This window comes from Coffea arabica, chromosome 7e, assembly GCF_036785885.1.
Source record: "Coffea arabica cultivar ET-39 chromosome 7e, Coffea Arabica ET-39 HiFi, whole genome shotgun sequence".
NCBI lineage: Eukaryota > Viridiplantae > Streptophyta > Magnoliopsida > Gentianales > Rubiaceae > Coffea > Coffea arabica.
Window position 1 is genome coordinate 38,043,116 of NC_092323.1, and position 16,312 is coordinate 38,059,427.

A 16,312-nucleotide genomic window follows, 5' to 3' on the forward strand; every position below is an offset into this window, starting at 1 on the left:
GACCATATGAATTTTAAATCATTTTCTTGAAATAAGTCAAGTTATGTGGTTATAGGGGTGTACAGTGGACGTGGGACCCACGAGGGCAATTGGTACAGTAAATGTAGTTTGGGGAAAATTTTATATACGGAGTTTTACTACTTGGTATTATGAGCTAATTAGAGGTTAGCTAGTTAATTATGTATTGGAAACAAAGGAAGGAGATAAGCTTGAGAAGTGCCACATGTTTCAATCCTATTGGAAGCTAGAATTTTGACTAGTCTTCATTGCCTTTACTAATTCAATTTTGATCAAAATTCTTCTCCATTTTCATCCTCTTGGCCGTGCAACTTAGGAAGAGAAAGGAAAGAAAGCTTCAAACTTTTGCTTCATTTACTTGCTCCAATCTTGAAACCCAACCATTAATCTTCCAAATTCCTCCATAAAACTAACTTGCTAGGTAGTATTGAAGTGCTTGGTGGTTTTGTTTGGAGGGGAAAGACTCTCATCTACCTTGTATCTTGTGTTCATAAGGTGAGTGGTTAAGGAATGGTTTCTTTGTTGGTTCTCATGTGAATTTAGTAGGTGTTAGTAGTTAAAAATGCCATTTTGTGGGGTATTTCTTGTATTATGGTGGAGTTGTCTAATTTTTTTTCTATTTATTGAGGATTTTCTGTTTTAATATATAAATTACTGTTTAGTCATGTTTAGTCATGGATTAATGGTTTGTTATAGTGTAATATGGAGTTGGTATGTGTTGGAAGTGAGTGTTTGTGAAAAATTGTTGGTTTGAAACTAAATTTCCAGATTAGGGTTCCAAACAGGCCTGTTCTGTCCGAATTTATTTGAGCATGATAGAGGCAGAATAAGCCTTAGGCTAAAACATGAAATTTTTAGGAAATGCAGTTTTATAGTTACCTACAAAATTTCAGCCCAATCAGAGCAACGTAGCCTGTGAAAAGACTGAAATACCCCTGCTGCCCTGTTTCTGTCCGAACCTGATAATCAGCTTCTGTAATTGGCTAGTTTGACCGAGAATACCACTGATTTGGTTGTCGATGTCTTCGTAAGAATTATAGCCTGGTATCTTAGCTTTCAGATGGCTTTGGAATCACTTGAATTGGAGTCGTATGTGCTGAGATATGATTGAATGAATCAGGACTGCTCAATGAATTTCACAGTAAGCTGCGAACTGGAAAATCTGGGGTTGTTTTGGTAAATTTGACATAGATACGTTGCAAACTGGACTGAGTGTCCTTCTTCAACATTGTAGCCCTTTCTCTTAGCTTCGAAACGGTGTAACTTTCACCCCAAACCGATAAGTGTAGCTCCAGTTGTAACAGTTCTGCTAAGTAACATCAAAACTATCTTTTGCTTTTCAACTTAAACTTCATTTCCGCACATGTCCCTAGCTTGACCATGCACTTATACGTTGTTTTGGGCCTTATTTTTTTGTAGTGTGTGCATTTGATTTGACTCGTGTTCGAGTCTTAATTGTGATATTCTTGTTGTATAGGTCGTGCCGGTGACCCGGGACCTACGTCTGAAGCGAACTTGTGAATTTGCTTACTTTCCTTGGTGAGTGTACCATTATATGGTCTACTGCTTAAATGGTTACTTATACTTGTTATGTGAACTTGAATGGCTTGAATGAGACGAGAGTGTACTTTATGGCTCTCGATCTCTTATCTGTATTACTGTTACTGTCAAAATGTGAAATTGTCTACATGTATGATTTGACATGGCTGAGGGCTTTGCCCGACAACTTAACTGTACTATCTGAACTCATACCCCAATGGTCCTTAATCGAATCGAGCCGGCAAGGGCTTGGGCGAATCGATAAGGGACCTTGGGTTCACTGCAGTCGAGTGGAGTGTTAACTCCTCGACCTTATGGTATACTCGAGTATTAGCCTCTCTGTTACTGTGAGGTGTTCGGGCCCGGTAAGGGGGTGATCGGTGGAAGGGATACGGAGTAAAGTGGGGATCTACGGGGTGTTCTTCTCTTCAAAGGTTGACGGAGTGTCAACGGGTTGGAGATCAAGTGCGGCAAGTGGAAAGTGGCTCTTGAGAGTCAATTGTATCCTTTTATTGACTTGTTTTGCTTATGAGCTTTGGAATCACTATGTGATAAAATGTGTTTATTGGTGTGTCTTATTGGTACCTCACGAGCGTAAGCTCACCCTCGTTACTTTGTTTTCCTTACAGGGATATGAATAACTTTTGAGGGAACTATATTGTTTTGAAGCACGAGTTGAGCTAGTTTTCATATAGTTTGAATATATTCTTTTGTAAAGCTCCTCGATGGTTGGAAAAACCCTAAATGTACTTTGATCTAAATTTCTCCCTTTTGATTTGTAAATTACAAACGTATGTGTATAACACTGTTAAACCCTGTTCATGTATCCTATTTGGTTTGGGAATGTTTCTCCGAGGTATGGTGAGATCTACATACGATTGGATTCTAGTTGGACGGTGAAACATTTGGTTTGGGAATGTTTCTCCGTGGCAGTCACTATTCATTTGCGATTTTCATTTTCGTTTCCCATTTTACGATTTTAATCGCGTGAGCGCGCTAACATTTCTGAAACATTTTAGATTATATACGACAGTCTTAGTAGTCCTGGCGAGAGCTAGGCAGACAGTCCGCTAACCTCTTTGGTACGCCCTAGGGGAAGGTGGGGCTGTCACACACACACACACATATATCAAACCATTCATAACCAGTGTACAATACTTAGTCAAGTTAGGGAAAGTCCGATAAAGTACACCCTTGCCCAACCCAACAAGACAATTACCACCCAATCACACTGACCAAGTATTGCAATTTAAATAGCAAGTCCAACATGCAATTGAAAACACTCACCAATGATTTACTGGTTATCAAAATCAGGTTTAGGCCTTGCTTCCTGGCCAGATTTAAAATCTGCACTCAAATGTTGTATAACAAAATGCAATCAAATAGGGTTTCAAAATATATAACCTTCGCTTGTTAATATCAAAGCAAGACCATGTACATAGCACTCATATCAATAGTACTCATGATGCTTGGTAAACCCTAGGAAAAATACATGCATGCTCTTTTGATTTTGGAAAGGAAATGATTGCAACTTTTAAGTTTAAAACTTGACATATTCAACTAGAAAATCTTGTTTAAAGTGACCCTTACTTCCTCTTTGTAAAATGTATAGTTTTGGCAAAATTTCAGCTTATGAATCACCATCAAGGTCAACTCAAACATCCCTAAGTAAGCTAAGTCCAAATCAATCACAAATCACACCTCCACGTTCACTTTCACTCACTTACTCTACAAGAAATAAAATGGACACCATCTCCCCTATTTTTCTTTAATATTTTGCTCCAATCCCAAAGCTAAATATCATGGCAAACTACCCAAAACAAATCCACAAGTTATAGGTTATTTAAGTGTTCTTATACTAGGCGACAAAACCAACTAATTTAGACTTATCTCTAGCATATAAACATCATATATCTAATCTGAAAAATTCAAACCCTAAGCTGAAAACTACTAACAAAAGCTGGAAATCCCTTAAATGAAGCCAAAAATGCATGTACAAGATGGAAAATCTTCATGGCCAGCCCAAAATTTCATAGCAAAGCTGGAAATCATCCTTCAAAGCTGGAAATTTCCAATAAAAGCTGGAAATAGCAAACTACTACACAAAACTACATAATCTTCCACAAAACCTACTACAAACAAGCCATAATCTCATTCAAATTCAAGTTTAAAGAGAGAGAGTAGTTCCTTGCAAAAAATACCTTCAAACCTCAAGGTGAGTAGCAAACTACAACTTTTTTTCCCCCAAAATCACTCCGCCTCAAGCTTCCTTGTCACCTTGTTGCAACTTTCTATGGATTGATTTAGGGTTTTACGTTGATTTCTCTCCAAATCAAGCAGGGATCGAGGTGAAAAGTTGAAGGCTCTCCTATCTTTTTGTCTCTCTTTAGTTTGGCCAAGGAAGAAGAAGAATGAAGGGATTTTTGTTGTAAATTACAAGATAAAGACTAGAGAAATTTTTGGTCAAAGTTGGCTTGATTGCCAACACTTGTCATCCACCCATTTTCCCCCTTCTTTCTTCCTTTTTTTCCCTTTTCCTCTCTTTTTTTCTTCACCAATTTTGGCCAGCATTTTAAAAATATAAGGGAGAAAGAAATAAAAGGAAATTAAGGAAACAAAAGTCTTGGTCAAATGGTGTCTTCAACCGGTGACAAGTGGCGCAAGTTAGTTCAAGCCTATTTCTTTGTCTCTTGTCTCTAACTTATATTCCACTAACTCACTCTGAGCACTTTTAATCACATAATGTCTCTTACTTAACACCCACTCTTATCTACAAAATTTAGTACGCACACCTCACTAATTGATCACACTACCATAATAAACCATGAAACCTAGCATGCACCAAACTATAGGATAAATCTCTCAACTCTATTGGTGAAAATATTTACAAAATTAAGGCAAGTCAATTAGAATTAAGGAAACTGTAAGGCCCAAAGACAACCTAAGAGGGGGGGTGAATTAGGTTGATTAAAATCTTAATCAAATTTATGCAATTTTTGCTTAATAAAAATTTTACCTTCTTTTCTAGTAATGATCAATCAAGTAGATTAGAAGAAGAGAGCAATATTGATTCGAAAAACAAGTATAGATAAGCAATGAGAATTTTATTAAACAAAAAGGAATAAGATAGAATATCAAACCGATTGTCTACCAAGCTTTCCTCAAACTTGAAGACCAATCACTAGGTTGAGCAACTTCTCTTTGATGAAAGATGATCAACTAGATGTACAATGGAGGGAGCACTTCCTCCTTGCCCTAAGCCTCACTTAGTCAAGCTAAGAAGTTTTACAATCACTCAGATAACCCTCAACAAAGCTACACTAATGAAACTTTCAACCACAAGAGAAATGCTCACAAGAAATTCACACCACTTGGAGAACAAATCTAGCTTTGGAGACTATTTTCGAGCTAAAATATCTCTTGAGATCTTGTAAACAAAGTGTGCAAAAGTCCTCCTCTGAATCAGAATCGTTTGTATTTAAAGGGAACCAAAAATGGGCTTCATTAATACTTCCAACGGATAGAAGGCAGATGAAGAGTCAGCTAGCCGTTGGGGCTGTCGGACGTCCGACGGCTTAGTCATCGTCCGATCCTATCGTCCGAAAATCAGTCAAGTTGTTGTTCGGACGTCCGATGGGATTTTATCGTCCGAGCTTCTGTGTCTGAACGTTGTCCAGAGAGTTATCAAATCTTCGTGGAATTTTTAGGACGTCCGATGAGATTGATGTACGTCCGAAGCATGCGTCCGATCCTTCAGGACGTCTGATGCTTCCTTACGAGCGTCCGACAGAGTCTTGGCAGAGAGTCATCAACACTTTGTGGAATTTTTAGGACGTCCGACACGATCACTGTGCGTCCGAAGAGTACGTCCGATCCATCCGGACGTCCGATGCTTCCTCACGATCGTCCGACAGAATTTCCTTCTTGATGTTCTTCATCCTTTCGGACGTCCGACCGATTCCTTCGGACGTCCGACATGAGTGCCCTGTTTTTGCTTCTTCTTTTGGTTGATTTTCATTTCTTGACATATTCGTACCTGATTCTTTGATAGGCAAAAAACACTTATATTTGAAGAGAGTTAGATAAACATTTCAAAGTCCTTTGTGATCATCAAAACCAAGAATAACATTCTCCCCCTTTTTGATGATGACAAAACAAAGGTTTGAAATGAGATTGAAGAGAGTTAGATAAACATTTCAAAGTCCTTTGTGATCATCAAAACCAAGAATAACATTCTCCCCCTTTTTGATGATGACAAAACAAAGGTTTGAAATGAGATTTGATGATTGCAAAAAAAACTCCCCCTTTCTCAATAGACAAGAACTCCCCCTTACTTAGTGAATCATAAAAAAAATTTGAAAAACTCCCCCTCACTTGGCTGCCCAACCGAATTAAACAATTATCCAAATTATGACAATTAAGCAGCCAACATCATCAATCAATCAATCAATCCAACATCATCAATCATCAATCAATCCAGTCCTCTCCCCCTTTTTGTCATCACAAAAGGGCAATCAATCACATCCATCTCATCCACAAACACATTCATCAATGCAAACCAAAAAATTCATTACATCCACACAATCATCATTCAAAATACTTAAACATCTATCAAACAGTACCAAAAGAAACATAAACATAATCATAACCAAATGTTGAATTCATCTACATATCCATTGTTGAACACCACAAACACATGAAATAGACAAACAAAATGTAAATGTCCTAAATGGTGAACTATGTGGATCCAGGTGTTCTTCGAGAGAGCTGATATTGGGAGAGGTCCTCCTCTTCAATTTCTTCATCATCTTCAGCAGCCTCTTCAACTGGTGCCTTGCCTTTATCTGATGTGGAAGGGCCATGAGGAGTCACAGGAGTTGATGAACCAGGATCTGGAATTGATGAGCTTGGATCAGTGGGGTGTGGCTCTTTGTCATGGGAAACTTCCTCAACCACAGGTGGGGGAAAAAGAAGGTTCTTTTTGTCTAGGAAGGCTGTTTGTTGCTCAGAGGACATGGTGAGCATTAGACCATGTTCTAGAAGAAGAACATGCTGTTTGAGTTCACGAAGGAACTCAATCACTTCATCATTGGAGGAGGAAGATGCTTTAGTGGCAGACTTCCTGGGATGAATGGGAGTGAGTGAAACAGATGAAGGATCATGTGCAGTCTTAGACCTCTGTTCACTAGATGATGCCCCCTTATAAGCCCACAGATTATCTTTAAAAACAAGATTTTTCCTTTCAAAATATCCTTTGGTAAAGGCATAAGAAGATGCTTCTTTGGGACAAACACCTAGAATTGGAACTTTGTAAAACTCAAAAATCTTTTGAAGAAATTTTTCATAAGATAATTTTCTGCGAGAATCAGTGGCATAGCGAAGTAAAAACTTGCACATGACAAAACCAAAATCAATACGAATTTTTTCTCGAAAACAGTAAAAGAGATACAACTCCATTTTGTTTGCATCAGTTCTATGGCCATCAGTGGGTACAAGCAGGTTTGAAATGATTGAAAAGGCAATTAAATTCACAGGAGCAAGATCATTCAGTTTAGCATCAGCAGGGGAGGAAAAACTTCTTTTAAAATAAGTCAACATTTTAGCCCCATCAAAATGATTATCAGCAGTAGGGTGCTCTTCATAGGAAAAGAAATTTGCAATTTTATCCTTGCATCCACGTTCAATGGTAGTATTTAAAATGGAATTCACAGTTTCAGAATCAAAGACTAAGTCTACCCCATTAACCCTGGACATGATCTCAGTTTGGTCAGTGCCTTTCCTAAGATTAGCAAAAAATTGATGCAGCATTTCAGGATAATAGACATTGGGCATAGAAATGAGATGTGACCATTTCTGGAAAGCAAATAGACTCATAATGGATTCTAAACCTATGTGGTGAAATTCAGAAGAGTTTACTGTTCGTTGAGGGATGTCACCTTTCTGGGATATCCAGGAGTGTATGTCTTTTGCAGCATCATCAAAGAATGTAGGGAGTGTGGCTGATTTTGGATGCGGTTGAGAAGAGGTTCCCTGTCCAGATTCAGGCTGAGAGGTGGGTTGTGGAGTAGGCCGTGACATTTGACCCTTTTACGGCTCCTCTCTTGAAGCGTTTGGATGAACGTTTGACCGTAGGAAGATCCTCATCCTCATCCCTGAGTGGATGCTTGCGTCCGGCAGTAACCTTTCCTCCTCTTAGATTCACCATTGTGCGAAATGTGTGGAATGAAGGATGCAAATTGTGACAGCCCCACTTTCCCCTAAGGCGAACCAAAGGGGTTAGCGGACTGCCTGCCCAACTCTCGCCAGGACTACGGTACAGTTTACGTCGATCTATAACGTTCCGGAACATCCCATTGCACGTAAACAAGTCAAAAGAGTCAAAATAAAAAAAATGAAAAAATTTGCCGAAGATGAATAGTGCAGGCCACGTCAGAATCCGGCCGGAATCTGGCCGGATTCAGTCCAGTGACTATTCGTTCAAAATTTTCCTTTTGCCGTTTGAAATCCAAATCGATTCAAAGTTCAGCCAAACATCAACCAAGCATATATACATTGAAATCCAACATTCCAAGCCAAATCGGCATACCAAAATATCCAACTAATCCATACATGTACAATAACCAATTACAAACCAAACATTGGAGGAAACAAAACACTTAGGGTTTCACCCTCAAGGAGCTATTCAAAATACATGTACATGAGCTCAACTTGTCATTCAACTATTACAATCTTTTCCAAAAGTGTTCATTTTCCTGTAAGGAAAACAAATGGAACGGTGTGAGCTAAAGCTCAGTGAGCAACTATCACAATAGCAGTTAAGATCACATAAGCATAACCATTCAAGTCAAGTATACAATTTCGAAGTAAAGCAATTCAGTGAAAGGATACGGTCGGCTCTCAAGAGCCCATTTCCACGCTTACATTCTTGATCCACACTCATTGACCCTCCGTCAATGTTAAAAGTACCAAACCGTAGACCTCACTTCACTTCCATTCCTTCCACCCAACATACCCCAACCGGGCCCGCACTCCATTCAGTCATTTTGGTAATACTCGAGTATACCGGAACCAAAGGTCTCATTACCACAAGGTTCCTCAGTACAGTCCCCGTGACATGACAATTTTCACGACCAAGCCCTCGCCGGCTCGATCCAATTGACTACCAAACGGGGTTGAGCTCAGTAATACAGTGAAGCCATTGGACATTCGCCCAAATGACACCAAATCAGTTTCCAAGAATGGAATTCAGTATCCAGTATATCAAGTTCAGTAATGCAGTAAAACGGTAGCCAATCAGTGATACTATCAAAAGGGGTGAGGGCGGTCAAGTACACCCTCACCTTAATCAATTCCAATATCCAAGTAAGCCTTCAAGGCATCACATATACATTTAGCAAAGCCACATAGTAACAATTAAGTGAGTAGTATACTCACCAAGTGAGAAAATGATGTTTCATGCACCGTCGTTAAACGAACGTCGTGCACCACCGTTTCCTCCTAGAACAAGTGAACAATTACCATAAGACTCGATAACGAGTCACAAAGCCAAGCCAATTATAACCCAATAGGGTTTCATATGCATAAACAAGCATAATAGCAAACCAGAAAATCAAGCATTGGAACTCATTCGTCCCAACGACAAAAATAGTTTTTGGCCTCCAAAAGCGGTAATGGCACAAAATACGCTACGCTTATCGGATGAGGGCGAAAGACCCACCATCTCGAAGCTATGAAACAGGGCTACAACAATGTAGAAGGCCTCTCAGTCCAAATCCTAGCACAACTAGGTCAAAAATGCAGAAAACCCAGCCAGAACCGCAATTGCAGGTTCCAAAATCACAGAAAACTGTAATACGTCTATCTCAGCCTACACAGATCCAAATGCATTGATTCCAAAGGAAAATGAAAGCTAAGACATCAAGCTACCATTCATCAGAAGACACCAACTGCAAATTCCAAACCAAATCCAGTCAAAACAGGCAATTACTATCCCAGTTCGGACATTCTGTTCACCAAAAACAGCAACAGTAAAAACGGCATAACTCTCTCTATACTAGTCCAAATGCCCTGAAATTTTGCAGGCACATCAAACTAATCAATACCTACAACTTTCATGTTTTGAGAAAAGTCCAATTCGGCCTCTAGCTATGACCTAAAATTTCGGACAGAATAGGGGTTCATGAACCCTAACTTTTCACATTTCATTCCAAATCCAAAATTGATTGCATTTCACAACAATTCACACCTACTAGAGCCAAAGCCCCTTATTACCAACCATCATACTAGTCCACAACATCCAAAATCATATGAAACCAGAAAATTCCTCATAAAATTAAAAACTTCAACAAATCAAGCCAAACCAAGAAATAAATCATATAATCCATCACTTTAGCCACTTCTAAGCCAAACATAAACATCATTAGGTGTAGTAGAGGTTCAACCATCACTTACCAAGTAATCAAGAGAGATAGGGAGTGTGGACACCTTAGCTCTCCAAAAAAAACTTCACTAAGCACTCAAGAGCACCAAAGGAAGGAATTTTATGGAGTAGATTCTAGTTTAAGCACTTGAGTTGGGTGATTTGAGCTTGTTGGAAGCTTAAACTTGGAAGAGTTTTTCTTTCTTCTTGGATGAGAGGTTCGGCCATCAAGGAACAAGAAATGGTAAGTTTTGTTCAATTTTTAAGATATTTAAACAAGTGGTCAAAAGGTCAAAAAATAGAATAGTAAACCATAAAGTCCACCCAAAGGGAACATGACACATGGCACCTCATTAAATGCATTCTTGTCATTCTTTTCTCTCTCACATCAATCACTTCACACATACTACTTATCTCTTAACACCCGATAAATTTTCCACAGTATCCGAAACTTAACCGTATTGGCCGAATTTTCCCGAACTTTTCGTACTAGTGGGTCCCACGTCCAATATATATTCTTAATTTTTCTAAAAACTCTCCAATACTAGAAAATTCATATAAAAACTATAACTGCTCATAAAATCCACCAAGAAAATATTCCTAGGCCAGAAAATGCAGAAAACATGAAATTTAAGGGGGAAAAACCCTAGGAAACTATTAGGGCAATACGGGTTCTCACACTCTCTCCCCCTTAAAAGAATTTCGTCCTCGAAATTCCTTATCATTGACTACTCCGGGATTAAATTGAACAGTATACTGATCTGTACCCCTTCACTGGCCAGGTTCATTAAATTCTTACCTTCCACGTCCTCTGATGAGTCAACATCTAAGGAGTACACCCGAGAGGACACTTTCGATCCATCCTTGTCCCCCTTCGACTGGTCAGGGTGGGTCGTGGTTGGTGGCAGAGTCCCTTGCCTCTCGCGCAAGCGAGCTGGACAGTTAGCAATTTGATGTTCGGCATTCCCACAGAGCAAGCATTTTCCTCCTTTCCTCCAGCAATTGTCCTCCGAGTGGTTTAATTTTCCGCAATACCCGCAGGGTCCGCGTGCTGCAGAAGCTGAGCCTCCTCTTGACGGCCTCTCTGGTGACATTTCCGGCATCCTCACTCCTCCCGTTCCCCGCCCAAATTTGGGAGGGATACTTTCATCCTCCAGTCCCGAATTGTTTCCAGGAAATCCTCTCTTTTTCGCCTGAAAGTTTTTCACCTGGAGCCTAGCATTCTCTACCCGTTGTGCCTTTTCCACTGCTTCACTGAAGGCGTTAATTTGGGCTGCCGCGAGGTCCTTCTGGATTTCTACGTTCAGGTCCTGGACAAATCGCCGTATTCTTCGTTGCTCGGTCAAGATCAACTCAGGCGCAAACTTGGATAAACGGGTAAATTGACTCTCATATTCCGCCACAGTTTGAGCCCCTTGGCGGAGCCTAATGAACTCGTCCTCCTTCCTCTCCTGGACTAGAGGAGGGAAAAATTTTGCATTAAATTCTCGGATGAAGTTCACCCAAGTCCTCGGCGTCTGCTCCCGTTCCCATTTCTGCCTGATGACGTTCCACCAGGAACGGGCAGCCCCTTCAAGTTGAAACACGGCAAAAGTGACCTGCCGTTCGTCCAGGTAGTGTAGGGCCGCGAATATATCAACCATTTTCTCCAGCCATTTCTCAGCCACATCAGGGTCGGGTCCCCCAATAAACTTTGGAGGGGAAAACTTTTGAAAACGTTCTAGAGCTCTATCTTCGCTCTCAATATGATGGCCAGGGTTTCCGGGGTTTCCAGGGTTAGGGTTTGGGTTTTGGCCCTGTTGTTGCACTACTTGTGCGAGTAGGTTTGTCATTTGCTGCATAGCGGCAGCTATTTGAGCATTGGGGTCTATTTGGGGTTCAGGATCAGGTCCAGTCGAGGTTTCCCCCGCACCCCTAACCGGTGTAGGTTGTCTAGTTCTGCGTCCACGGCCTCGACCACTCCGAGTGCCTTCCATCAATCTAAGTCAATCTAAGTCACCAAATAGATATACTGTTAAAGGGCACCTAACCCTCCTTTCCGTAGCACCAGACAGGAACAAGGAAACAAGAATAAGTAACTCAAACAATTACCGCGAAGAGCATTTAAACATATACCACGTATACATAGATCACATAACCAAGTTAAGCAATCATACGGAACAGTCAGTCAAGTACATATGAAGTCATTGCATGAAACAATAGGGTCTTCCAAAAGTACTATAGACACCTAGGTCACAAGTACAAAAGGACTCACGAAACGCTTTTCCCCTTCTAGGGTTTCGTCCAAATATTTATATCTTAATCAAGGTCGATCACGCTTAACCACCCGAACAAACCACACGAAGTTCCATAGAATCGCCTTTCTAGTTCACCTAATCCTTTCTAACCTAGGCCTTCATATCTTTCGTATCCGGGCGCGAGAATCTCATCTAAGATAATTCACATCTCGAGCCGGCCGGTCCCAAGAGTGAACCATCCTTATTAAAGATTCCTACCCGACATACATACCTAGCTTCCTCGAGTCCCATGATAATGATTCGTACACTTATCACATGCCCGGTTCATAACTTATGCTCAAACGAGCACTTAGACATATTCATGAAATTAGGACCACACCACCACTTGGCCCAGTCTCACTCCACGCAGAGACCACGCGAAGTGGCTCTGATACCACCTGTGACAGCCCCACTTTCCCCTAAGGCGAACCAAAGGGGTTAGCGGACTGCCTGCCCAGCTCTCGCCAGGACTACAGTACAGTTTACGTCGATCTATAACGTTCCGGAACATCCCATTGCACGTAAACAAGTCAAAAGAGTCAAAATAAAAAAAACGAAAAAATTTGCCGAAGATGAATAGTGCAGGCCACGTCAGAATCCGGCCGGAATCTGGCTGGATTCAGTCCAGTGACTTTTCGTTCAAAATTTTCCTTTTGCCGTTTGAAATCCAAATCGATTCAAAGTTCAGCCAAACATCAACCAAGCATATATACATTGAAATCCAACATTCCAAGCCAAATCGGCATACCAAAATATCCAACTAATCCATACATGTACAATAACCAATTACAAACCAAACATTGGAGGAAACAAAACACTTAGGGTTTCACCCTCAAGGAGCTATTCAAAATACATGTACATGAGCTCAACTTGTCATTCAACTATTACAATCTTTTCCAAAAGTGTTCATTTTCCTGTAAGGAAAACAAATGGAACGGTGTGAGCTAAAGCTCAGTGAGCAACTATCACAATAGCAGTTAAGATCACATAAGCATAACCATTCAAGTCAAGTATACAATTTCGAAGTAAAGCAATTCAGTGAAAGGATACGGTCGGCTCTCAAGAGCCCATTTCCACGCTTACATTCTTGATCCACACTCATTGACCCTCCGTCAATGTTAAAAGTACCAAACCGTAGACCTCACTTCACTTCCATTCCTTCCACCCAACATACCCCAACCGGGCCCGCACTCCATTCAGTCATTTTGGTAATACTCGAGTATACCGGAACCAAAGGTCTCATTACCACAAGGTTCCTCAGTACAGTCCCCGTGGCATGACAATTTTCACGACCAAGCCCTCGCCGGCTCGATCCAATTGACTACCAAACGGGGTTGAGCTCAGTAATACAGTGAAGCCATTGGACATTCGCCCAAATGACACCAAATCAGTTTCCAAGAATGGAATTCAGTATCCAGTATATCAAGTTCAGTAATGCAGTAAAACGGTAGCCAATCAGTGATACTATCAAAAGGGGTGAGGGCGGTCAAGTACACCCTCACCTTAATCAATTCCAATATCCAAGTAAGCCTTCAAGGCATCACATATACATTTAGCAAAGCCACATAGTAACAATTAAGTGAGTAGTATACTCACCAAGTGAGAAAATGATGTTTCATGCACCGTCGTTAAACGAACGTCGTGCACCACCGTTTCCTCCTAGAACAAGTGAACAATTACCATAAGACTCGATAACGAGTCACAAAGCCAAGCCAATTATAACCCAATAGGGTTTCATATGCATAAACAAGCATAATAGCAAACCAGAAAATCAAGCATTGGAACTCATTCGTCCCAACGACAAAAATAGTTTTTGGCCTCCAAAAGCGGTAATGGCACAAAATACGCTACGCTTATCGGATGAGGGCGAAAGACCCACCATATCGAAGCTATGAAACAGGGCTACAACAATGTAGAAGGCCTCTCAGTCCAAATCCTAGCACAACTAGGTCAAAAATGCAGAAAACCCAGCCAGAACCGCAATTGCAGGTTCCAAAATCACAGAAAACTGTAATACGTCTATCTCAGCCTACACAGATCCAAATGCATTGATTCCAAAGGCAAATGAAAGCTAAGACATCAAGCTACTATTCATCAGAAGACACCAACTGCAAATTCCAAACCAAATCCAGTCAAAACAGGCAATTACTATCCCAGTTCGGACATTCTGTTCACCAAAAACAGCAACAGTAAAAACGGTATAACTCTCTCTATACTAGTCCAAATGCCCTGAAATTTTGCAGGCACATCAAACTCATCAATACCTACAACTTTCATGTTTTGAGTAAAGTCCAATTCGGCCTCTAGATATGACCTAAAATTTCGGACAGAATAGGGGTTCATGAACCCTAACTTTTCACATTTCATTCCAAATCCAAAATTGATTGCATTTCACAACAATTCACACCTACTAGAGCCAAAGCCCCTTATTACCAACCATCATACTAGTCCACAACATCCAAAATCATATGAAACCAGAAAATTCCTCATAAAATTAAAAACTTCAACAAATCAAGCCAAACCAAGAAATAAATCATATAATCCATCACTTTAGCCACTTCTAAGCCAAACATAAACATCATTAGGTGTAGTAGAGGTTCAACCATCACTTACCAAGTAATCAAGAGAGATAGGGAGTGTGGACACCTTAGCTCTCCAAAAAAAACTTCACTAAGCACTCAAGAGCACCAAAGGAAGGAATTTTATGGAGTAGATTCTAGTTTAAGCACTTGAGTTGGGTGATTTGAGCTTGTTGGAAGCTTAAACTTGGAAGAGTTTTTCTTTCTTCTTGGATGAGAGGTTCGGCCATCAAGGAGCAAGAAATGGTAAGTTTTGTTCAATTTTTAAGATATTTAAACAAGTGGTCAAAAGGTCAAAAAATAGAATAGTAAACCATAAAGTCCACCCAAAGGGAACATGACACATGGCACCTCATTAAATGCATTCTTGTCATTCTTTTCTCTCTCACATCAATCACTTCACACATACTACTTATCTCTTAACACCCGATAAATTTTCCACAGTATCCGAAACTTAACCGTATTGGCCGAATTTTCCCGAACTTTTCGCACTAGTGGGTCCCACGTCCAATATATATTCTTAATTTTTCTAAAAACTCTCCAATACTAGAAAATTCATATAAAAACTATAACTGCTCATAAAATCCACCAAGAAAATATTCCTAGGCCAGAAAATGCAGAAAACATGAAATTTAAGGGGGAAAAACCCTAGGAAACTATTAGGGCAATACGGGTTCTCACACAAATGATGCACACAGTAGTAAGGAAGTGAATCGCACAGAAATTTTGGGACAAAAAGGCCTTGAACAAGATTTGACAGAGCGGTTATGAGAAAGTAGGGTTTTGAGGAAAATTTGGGAATTTGCGAAATGTTATGCGATTCGGTGAAATGATCAGGAGAAACGAGTCGCAATCGATCAGGAAAAGTTTTGGTTGAGTCAATTTGGGAATGAGAGCTTCAGAATGGTATGAATTTGAGAGTGAGAGACGAGAGAGTTTTCGTCCGAGAGGAAATAGAAGAAGAAGAGTTTGAAGCAAATGAGGAAGAAAGTTACTTTAAAAAGTGTACCATTGCACTGTCGGACAGCCGAACGAAGTCGTGCGTCCGACATCTTCATCCGAACAGGTGTTTTCTGGAAAAAATAGCTGAAGAACATTATCGGACGTCCGTTCATCTTCTTTCGGACGTCCGAAGACTTTGAGAAATTTTAAGATGATTTTTCGATTATTCCTAATTTTGATCTTAGATGAATGAACTGATCTAATGGCAAAGCTTTGGTAAAAATATCAGCAAATTGATCTTTAGAACAAACATAATTTACACAAATTTCACCTTTTTGAACAAGATCTCGAATAAAGTGGTGCTTTATATCTATATGCTTTGTCCTAGAATGTTGAATTGGATTTTTGGTCAAATTAATAGCACTAGTATTATCACAGAACATAGGCATGCAGTCATATAACAATCCAAAATCATTCAAGGTATGCTTCATCCATAAAAGTTGAGCACAACATGCACTAGCGGCAATATATTCCGCTTC

General features: G+C 40.1%; 2 long non-coding RNA genes across 2 annotated transcripts; both read right to left on the reverse strand.

Moving 5' to 3' along the window:
- Positions 1 to 8,078: 8,078 nt before the first annotated feature.
- LOC113701709 (uncharacterized) lies at positions 8,079 to 10,188 on the reverse strand. Its single transcript, XR_003450988.2, has 3 exons — positions 10,009 to 10,188; positions 8,992 to 9,054; positions 8,079 to 8,309 (listed from the first exon to the last, which is right to left on the reverse strand). It is a non-coding gene; the product is annotated as an uncharacterized lncRNA (long non-coding RNA).
- Positions 10,189 to 12,935: 2,747 nt separating this feature from the next.
- On the reverse strand, positions 12,936 to 15,045 carry LOC113701694 (uncharacterized). Its single transcript, XR_003450983.2, has 3 exons — positions 14,866 to 15,045; positions 13,849 to 13,911; positions 12,936 to 13,166 (listed from the first exon to the last, which is right to left on the reverse strand). It is a non-coding gene; the product is annotated as an uncharacterized lncRNA (long non-coding RNA).
- Positions 15,046 to 16,312: the final 1,267 nt, after the last annotated feature.